This window comes from Rhinatrema bivittatum, chromosome 3, assembly GCF_901001135.1.
Source record: "Rhinatrema bivittatum chromosome 3, aRhiBiv1.1, whole genome shotgun sequence".
In the NCBI taxonomy this organism is placed as follows: domain Eukaryota; kingdom Metazoa; phylum Chordata; class Amphibia; order Gymnophiona; family Rhinatrematidae; genus Rhinatrema; species Rhinatrema bivittatum.
This window is the reverse complement of record NC_042617.1, coordinates 296,809,946-296,824,346: the sequence shown is the minus strand read 5'-3', so window position 1 is coordinate 296,824,346 and position 14,401 is coordinate 296,809,946. Positions and strand designations below refer to the sequence as shown.

Sequence of the window (14,401 nt, the reverse complement as noted above, 5' to 3'; positions counted from 1 at the left end):
ATTGCTGGTTCTGTAGGCTAGGGGAAGGCTTGGATGAAAAGCCATGTCTTAAGTTTTTTACGGAAGGTAAGCGGGCATGGTTCTAATCTGAGTTCTGTGGGCATCTTGTTCCAGATGGCTGGGCCGGCTGTAGAGAAAGATCTTTCTTTGGTGGATGATAGGCGAGTGGATTTCGTTGTAGGGGGTTGCAGGGTACCTTTATATGCTTCTCTGATCGGTCTGTCTGATGAGTATAATTTGAGAGGAATCTGGAGGTCTAGTTGTTGCTGATTATGGATGATTTTGTGAATTATAGTGAGGGCCTTGTGTAATATTCTATATTTTATTGGCAGCCAGTGAAGGTGCCGTAGTATGGGAGTGATGTGAGTTCCTCTGTTGGTATTGGTCAGGATTCTAGCCGCAGCGTTTTGGAGCATCAGTAATGGTTTGATAGATGAAATGGGGAGCCCGAGGAGAAGAGAGTTACAGTAATCTGTTTTGGAAAAGAGCGTGACTTGCAGCACAGTCCTGAAATCTTGGAAGTGGAGGAGGAGTTTGAGCCTTTTCATGACTTGTAATTTATAAAAGCAGTCCTTGCTAGTGTTATTGATGGCTTTCTTAAGATTCAGACGGTTATCAATGATTACTCCAAGGTCCCTTACTTGCATAATCTGGGTGTTGCCTGCTGGTGGTTTGATTAAGGCTGAGTGGTCCGAGGAGATGATTAGGAGTTCTGTCTTGTTTGCATTAAGAACTAGATTCAAGTTGGTGAGCAGACTGTTAATGGATTGGAGGCAGATTTCCCAAAAGGCGAGAGATTTAAGGAGAGATTCTGTAATGGGAATCAGTATCTGTACGTCGTCTGCATAGAGATAGTATTTTAATTTTAGGTTAGTAAGCAATTGACAGAGGGGCAGGAGGTATATATTGAACAGTGTGGGTGACAAGGAAGAGCCTTGTGGTACTCCTAATGTTGATTTGACATCTGGGGATTCATTGTTATTGATTTTTACTTTGAAGCTTCTGTTACTTAGGAAGGAGTTAAACTAGCTGTGTGCAGATCCTGTTAATCCGATTTCTGCTAGTCGATTTAGTAGGATGGAGTGGTTCACGGTGTCAAAGGCGGATGAAATGTCAAGAAGGACTAGGATAAAAGATTGTCCTTTGTCTAGGCCCATGAGGATGTGGTCAGTAAGGGAGATAAGTAGGGTTTCTGTACTAGCTGCTTTTCGAAAGCCATATTGGGCTGGGTGAAGGATATTGTATTCTTCCAGGTATACGGAGAGTTGTGTATTTACCACTTTCTCCATGATTTTTGCTAAAAATGGGAGGTTGGATATGGAAAAGAAAATTTCTGTGAAAAGAATTCAAGGTGGTCTTAAATTGCTTTGTTTTCTGACTTGGATTGTCAGTAATTAGGAAGTTTTGATATGTGTATATGGAGCAGTCAACTAATTGACTATTTCTGATAGAAACTGAAGTTCTGTTCACCGACAAAATATAACAGCACAGCTAGTGACAGCACAAGCTTCTCACACACTGCCCTGTTAATGTGCTTCAACCCTGCTCTGCAAGGATCTCACTTAAGTTTAAGAGTAATTCAGTCTCCATGCCTTATTCTCAGTTCTATAACTGCACAAAGGGTGTTAAATAAATAAATAAATAAATAAATAAATAAATAAATAAATAAATAAGATGGAGGACAACTCTCCTCTAGGATCCAGACAGATCAAATAGTTTTCAGACTATAATAAAAAGTGAGCCTATTTTTCCAGTTTACATAAACTAGCAGGTAGCTGTCCTAAAGTTATTTCTGCAGCCTTGAAATGCCTTATGAATAGGTGCCCTGCATGCTGCATTAGTCGGAAGCAGCTATAGTAAAAGATCAACTGCCTGAGAAAATGAAGTACTGCAAATACATAAGGCAAAAGATAGTAGGAGAGAGATAATGACAGTGTTGATTGATAACTTGGCCGCACCAGACAAAGTCCATAAAAGAGCAGATACACACCCCAAACTCCATCCACTTTGCTTATTTTCCCCATATACTTACAGTATCACAGACCCTACATGCTCTTCAGTTTCACCATTGCTTCCCCTCAGTGTCTATCTGATATCTTTTGGAATTCCAGTAACTTTGTTCCCATTAACTCCATGCCACAGAAGTGAAATAGTCACTTTGTTTTAGACTGCTAACCAACCAAACCAGAATTAGTCAAGCATTGCTACTTTTTTTTTTCTATATTTCAGCCCTAAAGTTGGGGTTAAGAACATAAGAAAATGCCATACTGGGTCAGACCAAGGGTCCATCAAGCCCAGCATCCTGTTTCCAACAGTGGCCAATCCAGGCCATAAGAACCTGGCAAGTACCCAAAAACTAAGTCTATTCCATGTTACCATTGCTAATGGCAGTGGCTATTCTTTAAGTGAACTTAATAGCAGGTAATGGACTTCTCATCCAAGAACTTATCCAATCGTTTTTTAAACACAGCAATACTAACTGCACTAACCACATCCTCTGGCAACAAATTCCAGAGTTTAATTGTACATTGAGTAAAAAAGAATTTTCTCTGATTAGTTTTAAATGTGCCCCATGCTAACTTCATGGAGTGCCCCCTAGTCATTCTACTATCCGAAAGAGTAAATAACCGATTCACATCTACCCGTTCTAGACCTCTCATAATTTTAAACATCTCTATCATATCCCCCCTCAGCCGTCTCTTCTCCAAGGTGAAAAGTCCTAACCTCTTTAGTCTTTCCTCATAGGGGAGCTGTTCCATTCCCCTTATCATTTTGGTAGCCCTTCTCTGTACCTTCTCCATCGCAATTATATCTTTTTTGAGATGCGGTAACCAGAATTGTACACAGTATTCAAGGTGCGGTCTCACCATGGAGCGATACAGAGGCAATATGACATTTTCCGTTTTATTCACCATTCCCTTTCTAATAATTCCCAACATTCTGTTTGCTTTTTTGACTGCCGCAGCACACTGAACCGACGATTTCAATGTGTTATCCACTATGACACCTAGATCTCTTTCTTGGGTTGTAGCACCTAATATGGAACCCAACATTGTGTAATTATAGCATGGGTTATTTTTCCCTATATGCATCACCTTGCACTTATCCACATTAAATTTCATCTGCCATTTGGATGCCCAATTTTCCAGTCTCACAAGGTCTTCCTGCAATTTATCACAATCTGCTTGTGATTTAACTACTTTGAACAATTTTGTGTCATCTGCAAATTTGATTATCTCATTCGTCGTATTTCTTTCCAGATCATTTATAAGTATATTGAAAAGTAAGGGTCCCAATACAGATCCCTGAGGCACTCCACTCCCTCCCTTAAATGTGTGTATTTCCACATTTTCATGTTTGTACTATTTCTCCCCTTCATCATGAATAAAATAAAATTTTAAATTTGGCCCCAATGTCTCTGCTTCCAAAAGATCCTCTTAAAAGATGTTGCCTGAAATATTAAAACCGCCAGGAAAACAAGTGTTTGGTAAAATTCAAGCTTACGTGAGAATCAAATTCAACTAACAGCTATCTATCACCCTACACAGTCAGGGTTCAGAAAATCCCATAATACAGGGTAGAAATGAAAAGAATGAACTCGTGGTCTATATAAACATATGTGGCCATTGATCAATATTTACTTACTCTGCGCCTTAAAGGAATTGGTTTTAAGGGAGCCATTCTTGTAACTGTCAGACTGGTCGTTTCAAGTTTGTAGGGAAAATGAACTGACAGATTAAGATTATCTTAATCTAGAGTTCTAGATTCTATTTTAGTCCCATGTTTTCTTAATGTATATTTAGAAACTATAATCCAGAGTTTGGGATACAGTGGCTTATTTTATGCAGATAACATCTAGGTGGTGGCATACAGAAATCCCAATTCTTAACAAAATTTTTCCTCAGAAACCATTTTATGTCCCCAACAGTTGCTTCTGTTATGCCAGGTACAGAGATCCTGCTTAAGGTGATTGTCTCAGGCTTAAGTAGACTAAGTATGATGAAACATTTCTTCTGTTGTGAAATCTTTTTTCTTTTACCTACACTATATTTAACATCTTCGATCCATCCTGGACAGACATGATCTACAACTGTTGGTTCATGTGTAAATGTCATACACATTGATTACTTTAACGTTTTTTGTCAAGGCTTACCTGGTTGGGAAGGTTACAGGTGCTTTAGAATATTGCTGCAAAAGTGGTCTTTGGAACTTGGAAATATGATCATAATATACCACAGTGGATGGTGCTTCATTGGCTACCTATTACTCTGAGAATTAGATTTAAGATCCTTTGCTTAGCGTGTAATTTTTGTCTTTTATGAGAAAATAGTCATGTTTTGTGTTCACTGAAAAACATGCTGAGAAAGCAGTTCTTCCTTCATACTTCACGGCCCTCACTTTTTCTCCCCAAATATTAGAAACTTGTTAGGGAGCACTGCATATCTTTGCTAAGAAAAGATAACTCAGAAACACAATACAGATTTGTGGGATGCGAGGTAGCTCTCTCTACCTTTTGCTAGAAGCAGCCTGGCAAATCTTTCACTTACACAGCCCTCCCCCTTTCTCTAACTTGAAGTCTGCAAGCTTCAAGGTCATGAGCACAATTAAAAGTATAAAAGCACTACCCACTTAAAGCCAGCTAGCAGATTAAGAGTTGCAGCATAAGCTTTACTAGTGCTGAAACATCTGTGTTAGGTTTAAAGTTAGTGGCCACAATATGGCAATTAGCAGCAGTGAACAAAGAAGTCCACCATCTTAGAGAACATACACAGACATTTTATGATCAGTAGTTTGGCAATATTTAGGAAAATTAAACATAGATCCTTTCTGAGCATGTGTAGTCAAAAAAGGCATATATAACCCTAGCACATCCTATGCCAGACAGATTCCCTGTTTAGCAATAATGATCTCCAGCACTGATTTGTCTCAGCCAAGAATGTGCTTAGCTGACTCACCATTTGGGAGAGCCTAAAACACTTTCCCAGGAAATGTGACAGCTTCCACTAGGCTTTTATATATTATAACTAGCCATTAAGCCCGTAACAACGGGCTACCTTTAAAAAAATATTTTCAGTCCATTTCCTTCCCACTCCCTCCCCAATCCCAATATTTTTTTTTTTTTTCTCACAGGACAGCAGGATATTAGTCCTCACGAAACCCGCCCGCCGCCCCGTGATGTTGGGGCTCGTAACATTTTGTTTTATTTTTCGGCACTGCCTGTAGCTTTCAAATAAGACTGAAGGGGGACCCCTGCTGGCTGCAGGGTTAGTGCCATGCTGGGCATGCCCAATACTCCCGAAGGAGGAATGCGGAACGGTGTTTCTCCTCCCGATGAGCACACTGGAGCCATCGGAGACCAGGGAATCACCAGTGGAAGGGCGGTCATGAGCGCCTCCATCCAGGATAGCCGTGGTGCCAGCGCTGTTGCGACCGGGTCTGTGACTGGTTCCACTGTCTGTGCCAGTGTCAGAGGAACCTGGAGCCGTTGCATCGCCTTGTCAATGGCCTCCTGGACCAGCCGGTCCAGTTCTTCCCGGACACCTGGAGCAAGCAGCCCCGGCTCCGTGACGAAGAGGGAGGCGGAGGCACAGTCTGAGGGACCACCTTTACAGGCGGAATTGCGACTCCCAAACCCCGATCGGGTGAGGGTGGCCTCGATGTCCCGGTCGCAGGGATGGTCGGTGCCGTTCCTGGATGGGGCTTCTTCGATGGTGGCTCAGACGGTGGCGAGGTCGATGATTTCGCTCCCTCGACGGTCCGAGTCTTATGACTAAAACACACAGATCCGGTCCGAGTCTTATGGCTAAAACACACAGATACTGTACTTACAAAACACACAGATACTGTACTTACAAAACACACAGATACTGTACTTACAAATCAACTGCCCATTCAATCTTATGACTTATTTTCTGTCCCCAGACCCAAAAAAAGAGGTGGGGGACTCCTCCTTGCAGCAAAAAAAGGACTTAATATAACTTTACAACTTACCAACGCCTCCACCAAACTAGAATTCTCCCTATTTAAATCGGATCAAATCCAAATAGCCTTAGTCTACGCCCCACCAGGTACCCTAGAACTGGATCCCTCCCCACTGATCGAACTTATAGCTAAACACATAAACACTGAAAAACCTGCTATAATCCTCGGAGACTTTAATTTACATGTAGACGCTACTCCACAATCTATCAACTGCCAAACCTTTCTTTCCTCACTCAACCACTTGGGCTTCGCTCAAATTATCAACAGTCCTACCCACAAGGCAGGCCACACTTTGGACCTCATCTTTATTAACGAACTCTTCAACATTTACACCAACCCCACTTGTTTACCAGTTCCATGGTCAGACCACAGAGTCATCCACACAACCCTTAGGATCAACAAACCTCCACCTCAAATCACTACCAAATCCACCATCCAATTCAGGAAACCTTGCTCTCTAGACATACTCAGTGAAAAGATGTCCGAAGCTTTAAATCAACTTGACCTCACAGACGCAACTGCTACCACCTCTTGGATCAATATTAACAATAAAATTGCAGATAAAATCTGCCCAACCACAACTAAAACCATACAACCTACATTAGACAATAGAAAACCTTGGTTTACAGCCGAACTTAAATCCCTCAAACAATCTCTTAGAAAAAAAGAGCAAAGCTGGAGAAAAAACTCATCCACTTCGACACAAACCATCTACAAATCCCACCTCAACTCCTACAGGAATACTATCCTTAGAACAAAGAAAGAATTCTATGCAAAAAAAATACACAACTTCATTTTCGACTCAAAGGCCCTTTTTTCTTACGTCTCCTCTCTAACCAAACCATCTCCTCTCACGATCCCAGACCACCAAGCGCTCAACAAAGCTAACGAGCTAGCCAACTACTTCAAGACAAAAATCACTAACCTTACCCATTCAATTACATCCAATAGCCCCACCTTAACACACCATCTAACAACAGTGCCGCAACAAAACACAAGCATGGACTCATTCGAGCTCACTTCTTCACTGGAGATCGAAAATACACTCAAAAAACTAAAACCATCCTCACACCCATCAGACCCATTACCAACAAATCTCCTCATTGCCATACCAAACACCATCTCAAAACCAATAGCAGAAATTATCAACACATCCCTGTCTCAAGGCTCAGTTCCTAACCAGTTAAAATTGGCAATCCTGAAACCGTTACTGAAGAAACCAAATGCTTCTCCATCAGACCCAGCTAACTTCCGACCGATTGCAAACTTACCACTCATCGCCAAACTGATGGAAAAAATTGTCAACAAGCAACTGTCAGAATATCTGGAAGATCATAACATTCTATCCCCAGCTCAATATGGCTTCCGAAAACGACTAAACACCGAATCTCTCTTATTATCGCTCACTGATACCATCCTCGTGAACCTGGAGAAAAAACAATCTTACCTGCTGGTTCTACTTGATCTTTCTGCGGCGTTTGATACGGTAAAACATACTACACTTATAGACCAACTAACTAATATAGGGATCAAAGGCACAGCTCTCAAATGGTTTCACTCCTTCCTAAGCAACAGATTCTACAAAGTAAGGATAAACAACAAAGAATCGCATCCAATCCTTACAGAGCAAGGAGTCCCGCAAGGATCCTCACTTTCTCCCACCCTATTCAATATCTACCTCCTCCCTCTCTGCCACCTACTCTCAAACCTCAAGCTTACCCATTACCTCTATGCAGACGACATTCAAATCCTTCTCCCGATTACAGAATCCCTTCAAAAAACCATCACTTACTGGAACGAATGCCTACAGCCCATTAAGGAATTACTCTCAAGCCTCAACCTAGTATTGAATGCCAATAAAACCGAAATGCTCATTGTCTCTCAGGATCCACTCACAATCTCTTCTAGCTTCTCTCTACCAAACGCTAATAACATGTTCTCACCGGACGTCAGAAACCTTGGAGCATGGCTTGACAATCATCTTAACCTAAAAAAGTTCGTAAACAATACCACGAAGGACTGCTTTTACAAACTGCAAGTCCTCAAAAAACTTAAACCCCTCCTTTATTTCTCCGACTTCAGGCTAGTACTTCAATCCATAATATTATCAAAGCTCGACTATTGCAACTCCCTGCTACTAGGTCTACCCAACAACACGATCAAACCATTACAGATGGTACAGAATTCTGCTGCCAGAATTCTAACAAGCACTAACAAAAAAGATCACATCACCCCAATCCTGAGTAATCTACATTGGCTTCCCATTAAACAAAGGATACTCTATAAGGTACTCACAATCATCCACAAAGCGACAAACAAAATAGCTCCCATCACGTTAAGCTTTCAACTCCAACCGCACACATCTTCCAGACCTATCAGAAGCGCTTACAAAGGATCACTGCATGCCCAACAAGTAAAATCATCTCTGAGCAAAAGAGCGCTATCCTTAGCAGGCCCCCACCAGTGGAACATGCTCCCCCCAAATCTAAGACTTGAACCCAATCATCAAGAGTTCAAAAAAAGGCTAAAGACTCTTCTTTTCCAACAAGCCTTCCCAGACTCACAATCCTACCAAGACGGAAAGTCTTCCAAATAAGAAGTATCCCCTAATTATGGTCACCATACCAAGTCCTACCTTCAGGTCTCTGCAACTGGACAACAATCTTTGAGTTCTAAAAATTAATCTTATTTATATTTTCCTCTGCAACTGGACTACAATTTCTAAGTTCAAAATTCATTTTATCTTATTATTTATATTTGGCATGGTTAATATGTCACTATATCCAAGTTAAATATTTAAATTATACAGTTTATATTACATAATTTTATTAATTACAAGTAAAACTATTCTATATTATTTATTATCATTATGTTAAATTGTCATCCAGTTATAATGTTCCATATGTAACACTGTTCTATGTAAAGCCCCCTATCTCTGTTGGGCAGTTTATCGTTATATGTAAACCGGAGTGATTTATAGTCTCTATAAGAACCTCGGTATATAAAAATTAAAAATAAATAAATAAATGATGCCAATGGCGATGCTTCTCCCTACGATCCCCTCGATCTTGAGGGGGAGTAACGGGAGTCGATGGCCGTGAAGATGTTGATGGCGGACGGTCACTGGACGGTGGTCGATGCTGGTGCGACTTCGACTGTGCCAGTTCCGATGACGTCGATGCGATGGACGGCGTCGGGGTGTGAGCACGGAAGAGGAGTCCCATCTTCTCCATCCTTGCCTTGCGACCTTTGGGTGTCATGAGGGCACATTTGGTGCAAGTCAGGACATCGTGCTCGCGGCCTAAACACATCACACAGACACCATGAGGGTCTGTGATAGACAAGGTGCGAGTACAGTCCGGGCACCAGCGGAACCCCGACGCCATGGCCATAGAAAAAAAATCGAGCCGTGTGACGGACAAACTCGACAGAAAACTGTCAAAAAACTTATCGGAGTACCGCGGCTAGAGAGAAGTTAGAGGAGGGACCCCTGTGGGGCAATTTGTTAGTTAATTCCGTGAGGAAAATTCCTGTCAGGAATCTCCACAGAGCTCCTAAACCACGAGGCTACTGCAGCGCGAAAAAAAGAAGACTGAAGGGGATCCCCTGCTGGCTGCCAGGTTAGTGCCATGCTGGGCATGCCCAGTAGGGGCCAGTCAAATTTCTGGAAACTTTGACAGAAGTTTTCCGTGATTGGGCTCCAGCCTGATGTCACCCATATGTGAGGACTACCATCCTGCTTGTCCTGTGAGTATATATATATATATATATATATATATATATATATATATATATATATATATATATATATATATATATATATATATATATATACATACACATACATATACACACACACACATACTACACCAAATTAGGTGTTTTGGAAGACTTCTCTCTTAACTGGGCAAACTGGGGATGAACTGGTAAAACTGCTAATGGCTTCGCTGCACTTCCCTTTTAAAATCCTCAGATTTGTGCACACAGGAGTGTACCCACTTAAAATTTGGTGCACACGTGCGTTCGGCCAGGCTATTGTATAACATGCATCCCTTCACTCCCCCTAGTTAGCCTCAACCCTTAAAAAATAAAGAAAACTAAGCAGATCTACGGGGTTTTAACTTTAACGTCATCCATAGCAGAAGTAAAGTTACGTGGCAGGGTATGGGCATTTCGGTAGTGCCAGGTCGCACAAGTATTTACGTGCACATCTCTGGTTCACGCCCTAACACACACATGCCCTGCCCAGACCACACCTATGCATTTTTGAAATCTTTGGCAATGTGCCTGTATCTGGGCAGCTTTTAAAATCTGTTCTGTGTACATGAGCCCAGCTTATTTGTGTGTCCCCTAATTCATGCACGCGCCAGTTTTTTTTAAATTCACCTTTAAGTGACTGGGCAAGTGCTGCTACAATGTAAAACATTCATTATAAGAGAAAGAAAAGCAAACCTAAAAGCACCATGGACACCTTGGCACAGGTAGACCAGAGTATACTTTGGCAGTTTCTTTAAACAAGCTTTGGTTAATCACTGACTATATTTCATGTTTCCACATAGCCCAACATTCCCTAAAAACACAAAATGTTTTACTAGCAATCCACTCACACAATCGGTATGTGAACTCTTTTGTCCAGGGTTACAATGAATTAATTAACTTACAAGTTTTCTGTATGCAAGTTCCTCTGCAAACTACAAAGCCTATCAGCAACAGAAATCTACTCTACACATTACTTTCGAATATTTATGCACTATCAGAAGAACCTTGCCCGCCCACCCCCACCCCCACTATACTCCATTTAAATTTTGTTGTGCATAAGGCACAAACTGATTTCGGAGATATTATCCTAGCACTACTTACTATCTGGACAACACAAAAACAACGATCATGAGAGATAAAACAAATTACAAATTGGCTGCCAAGTTAGTCCACAGTATATCTTAATACAACTGACTAGCTCTCCAGAGCTATGGTTCTTTTTTTCAGGCTAGTAATCTGACAAAAGGAATCATAGCTCTCAAAACCTTGTCATAAATTTATTAAGTTAGTGTAATAAAAGGTATAAAATTGACTCTCTTCAATTTATATGCAGAAGGAAGCTAGAAAGACTGCAGAAATTCACAAAAGAAAAAAATTGGGAAATAAAAAAAGTTACAAAATTTAAGAGAATCACATATACATATGACTACTCATGAAACGTTCAAGTAATAAGGTTCCAAAAAAAAACAGCACTGAATCTAAACAGATTTTTCAGAGGTTTTAAAAGTATAGATATTTGTACTCTACTCACATGGGTACAGAGATGTAAGATGAGAAAAAGAAAGCATCAAAAATGATGGGCAAATACTTTTATTCAGGCTAATTATGGCATTACATTAGAAATTTCAAGAGATAAGCAAAAATTTATACGCAGATGTAGATCTCGGATGACAGCACTGAATATCCCATAAGTTGACCTGGAAAATGTTTTCTACACAACAGAATATTAATATATATTTCCAGATATTTGGCCATTTATAAGTTAAAGACTTTCGTAGACAAGGTAGAGAGCCACATCACTTTTTTGATCCAGTAGTTTCTGCCTGCTCCTTTGGGCTTCCAGCTCAAACTGGAATGGCCCTCTATATAAGGAGTGAGCAAACTTCAAGCCACAGCCCCCCCCCCCTTCCCTCCCCCTGAAGTTGGATTACATCACTTTGTATTTATTCATTCCCATTTATTAGTCTGCCTTTTCCTAGATACTTGAAATGTTTGCACTTTAAAATTGATTACTAATATTTTACTAGCATTTTCACTATTGGAAAGTGTGTTGCTGAGTAGTGACATCATTAAAAATAAGGATGTCTGATCACGCATAAGAGATGGACACTCAGATATGCCTCTGCCTGGCAAGCCTTGAGAGCCCCCTTAGTGGGACCCTGGACCTTAACTTAGATCAGAAGAATTTTATAATATTTACTTTATTCAGTGAGTATAATGAAATAGTGAAAGGAAATACCTATAGTATGCAAAAATAAGTTTCATTATTTATTTATATTCCGCTTTTCACGCTTCAAAAGCAGATTACATTCAGGTACTGTACGAATTTCCCTATCCCCGGAGGACTTGCAATCTAAAGCCTGGATTCATCATTCTACCACCGAATGGTGGATTTCGCTGGATTCACTACAGAATGGTGAGTCCAGCGAAAAAGAGGGAGTGGGCGGGCCTGTGAAAACCGGCAGCCATTGCACCACCGTGGTGTTATGGCTGCCGGCTTTCGCACCCAATGGCGCCACCGTGAAAGGAGGTGCTATCGGGTGGTGGTGCTATCGAGGAGGTGGATGCGGCGATACCGCCGCATCCCCCTCCTCGACTCCGCCCCCGGCGAGCTATCGCACGCGAAAAGGGACTTTTCACATGTGATAGCCTCTTACCGCTATGCGCCACCGATAGAAAATGACCCCCTAAGTTTGTACCTGAAGCTATGGTGACTTGCCCAAGGTCACAAGGTGGGACTTGAACCCTGGTCTCCTGGTTCATAGACCACTGCTCTAACCACTAGGCTACTCCTCCACTCCAAATTATTTACAATGTGGTCTTTTTGTTTATCTAAGCATCTTAGTTTTAATTTATATGATGTGTGGCATTAACTCTTGAGGGAATGGACAGGTATGCTGGTGTGCCTGCTCAAAATAGAAATTATGCTGGGAGGCGAGTTCTCATATATAGCACCATCTCCCTCATGTTACAACTTCAGCATTCAGGTCATTAAATGCGGGATGCACAAATGCACTCCCAGTATGTAATAGAGAGGAATTTGGGCAGGAGACTATAACTCAAGCCAACTTAAGATACTTACTTATAACTGAATCTTGGTTATGAGTTTCATTACATTTTATAGAATAATATTTGCCCAAGTGGCTACGCATACATAAATATACTGCAAGTAGATAAACGAGGTGGAGGCTCATTTTTAAAAAAGCATTACAGGCAGATTGTAACCCAGTTGTGTAGAAGCATGTCTGATAAGAGTACAGGGTTGGGTTTTTTGTTTGTTTTATGTTCCACCAAATGTGCTAATTAAGGAATTTCACGGTCTGTTGGATTTTATTATGTCCTTAGCCCTTAGATTTCAGAAACTATTAATGATGGGTAATTTTACTATACATATAGATGTCCTTGTTGTGCTCTTGCTACCATAAGCTATGAACAAATAATAGTTAGTCCAAAACATAATGCTAGTCAGGTGCTTGATTTACTAATTTGCCTCAGCACTATGTTAACCAAATCTTGGATCTTAATATTAAAGAAATGTTATTGAAGGGCCACTATTTGATAACATTTATAATTATATGTGCAAAAAACCATGAAAGAGGCAGTAAAAGAAAACAAATCAATTGACCTATTGACAAAATTTTTGGATTGTTGGAAGTCAACGGTAGAAACAAAATTGGGAATGGAATTGGCATATGTATTAGTAAATACTTGGAATATTAGTACATCACAGGTATATAATAATCGAGTGCCAGCAAATGAAAAATGAGTCTGTATTAAGGCAAGGCTAACAGCATGGTTTTCTGAGGACATAAGAGAAATGCAAAGAGACTTATGTAAGATGGATAGAAAATGGAGACTGTCTCACAGATACTGAGGTAAGAATATCAAGCATCACTATCAAAGTATAGAAGCATACCAGTATACACTCAGTCTCTAATTCTCTTAATCAGCCTTTGGAGTTGTTTTTTGTTATAAGAAATTTAACTAAAAAATCTACGGGGCCTGAACAAAAAATCCCTGACTGATCAATTAGCTGATTAATTTTCAACAAAAAAAAATTTGTATACAAAGTCAATTGGATAAGGCAATGCAAATTAGTGATAAGCAAGTAGTTAATGAAGTGGATATTAAGTGGTTGGAATTTTTTCCTTTATTCTTAAAAGGCACTAGCCACAGTTGCAAAAGCACTAGAGTACTTCATCACCACTGGATCCATGCCCATTTTATTTAATAAACAATTTACAAGATGATTCCTTTAAAATTATACAAAGGGTGTTTAATTGTTCCCTCAAGGAGGGTACTGTCCCTAATGCATTAAACACAAGTAACCGTAAGGCCAATACAGAAAGATTAAGATTGCCTGAAAATATTACTAGTTATCAGCCTAAATCAATTTTGCCTACTCTAAGATTTTAGAAAAAAAGTGTGCTGATACAATTAGAAGATTTCTTATTGGAGCACAAATTCCTTGATAAAAACCAATTTGGGTTTTGGAGGAATCATAACACTAAGGTTTTGATCTCTTTATTTGATACACTATTGTATAATTTGGAGCATGGAATGACGAATTTTGGTGCAGTTGGACATCTCTAGTGCATTTGACATTGTAAGTCATAGTATATTAGTGTCTCAGTTACAAGCTATTGGGATTGCAGGAACA

The 14,401-nt window shown here is 40.3% G+C and overlaps 1 protein-coding gene across 5 annotated transcripts in view; it reads right to left on the bottom strand.

Moving 5' to 3' along the window:
* The window catches only part of LIMA1 (LIM domain and actin binding 1), a 236,304-nt gene that overhangs the window by 191,960 nt on the left and 29,943 nt on the right, over positions 1–14,401 (bottom strand). The window lies entirely within an intron of this gene.